This window comes from Chlamydotis macqueenii, chromosome 2 (genome assembly GCF_036417535.1).
Source record: "Chlamydotis macqueenii isolate bChlMac1 chromosome 2, bChlMac1.mat, whole genome shotgun sequence".
In the NCBI taxonomy this organism is placed as follows: Eukaryota; Metazoa; Chordata; class Aves; order Otidiformes; family Otididae; genus Chlamydotis; species Chlamydotis macqueenii.
The window spans coordinates 118,683,335-118,685,102 of NC_141557.1; the positions used below are offsets into that span (position 1 = coordinate 118,683,335).

The following is a 1,768-nucleotide window of genomic DNA, read 5'->3' on the forward strand; positions in this document are numbered from 1 at the left end:
TTGCCTCGCCATTTGATGCTCCGTACAGCGTTGTGTGCTTTGGGGTTCCCCTGGAGTGGTTAGTGGCCAGGGCAGGACGTCCCACTCGTGCAGCTCTCTTCTGCTTCAACAGGTTAGTCTGCAGGTCTGCTGTAAAGCTAAATAATTTAGTTGTTGCAAACATCAGATCTTTCCCTGCTCTTTGCAGGAGGCTTGGACCAGATGACCTTTAAAGGTCCCTTCCAACCCTAACGATTCTGTGATTCTATTTAAAAACTCTGACATAAATGAAGTGTGCAACATATACAGACTAAGCCTTAAAGCTGTTCATTTATTATTTTTTTTTTTTTCTACCAGCTTTTACATCTTTTTCTTGCAGGTCAGGTTCTCAGCCACTACTAACTGCAGTAACTGCTTAAAGTCAGTTCTATTCCACTTCCCTCAACTCCATTAACCCTTTAAATCCCTCATGACCTGTAGTGTCAATCATAATCATAAGAAATATTTACCAAAAAAAAGAGCAGGAAATTTAGAGATACGAGAGACAGTATCACACATTGGCAGTTGGTTGTGAACATCTTTACGCCTCGTTAGCAAGCTGCAGGAAATTCACTAGGAATATACATTTCTGTAGGGAAAGCAGGGGTTGCAAGGTGCAGCTGAAAAGAGTCAGGGAAATGTCAGAAGAAAACTGCATTTGCTGAAGTTTCGAACAGCAGCTCTAGGTTGGCTGTCTCTTGGAAGACTTTCAAAGTGCAGATTAAATCATTCCAGATGATGACCAAAAAAAAAACTCTGTTAAGAAAACAAAAGAACTGGGCTTTCGGCCATGTCGAGGTGGTTGGTTTGTGCCTCGAAAGAGGGCTGTCTGCGTGAGTGCCCTGTCTTGTACAGTCCCTCTTCAGAGGATTTTTCACATTTACTTGTATTGTGTGTCTCTTTTCCCTTAGCTGCAATCCTGACTTGACCACAAAATTGCCACTACTCCTGGCAGTTTAACTTTCCCCTTTCTCTCTCCAAGGAGCTGGATAGCATCACCGTTTATAGACAGTTATAGAGCAGTTGGGGCTGGAAAGGACCCTAAGGGGTTACTTTGTTCTCACTCCCTTGACCTGAGCACTGAAAGAAGACTACCGTTCCTGGGTGGGCTCGAACCACCAACCTTTCGGTTAATAGCCGAACGCGCTAACCGATTGCGCCACAGAGACTCCAATATCGTGTTGGTGCTTACCTGGCTGGCGTTCGTTCCTGCTTGTGGCTGGCAGTGACGCTTTAACACTGATTCCTTAACCCCTCCTCTCACCAGGCAGAGTCCTGGTTGCTGTTTCACACCTAACTCTCCTTTTCCAGTCTGGGCACGGGTTCGGTGGGAAAAGCAAGGCACTAGGAGAGGGGTATGGCAGAGATTTCCAGGTGAAGCCTTACCCCCAGCCGTCCCATGGAGCCAGAAAGTGCTGTGCCTTACCAAAGAGGAGCAAGAAGCAGTCTCTGTGCGCAGGGATTGAACACGCTGCTTTTATCAAGCCCAGAGCTTTTGATCCAGGGACTAAAACTCAGTCTAAATTTTCCCCTGGGCCTGAGATAGCAGCAGCCAGGCTAATTCTGTGCTTTAAACATTGATGCTTTGCAAAGTATGAGCAGATTCAGAGGAGCTCTTGCAACCATCCTTGCTCGGGAAAGCAAATGTGTTTTTAAGGCTTGCTTTTGCATGGGAGCAGCTGGCAAAAGCAAGGTGACATCAATAGAGATGGGTAAGACTGAAGTGCCTTCTCCATGAGGACTAACCTAC

At 46.1% G+C, this 1,768-nt stretch overlaps 1 non-coding gene across 1 annotated transcript; it reads right to left on the reverse strand.

Moving 5' to 3' along the window:
- Positions 1–1,113: 1,113 nt before the first annotated feature.
- Positions 1,114–1,187, reverse strand: TRNAN-AUU (transfer RNA asparagine (anticodon AUU)). Its single transcript has one exon. It is a non-coding gene; the product is annotated as a tRNA-Asn (tRNA).
- Positions 1,188–1,768: the final 581 nt, after the last annotated feature.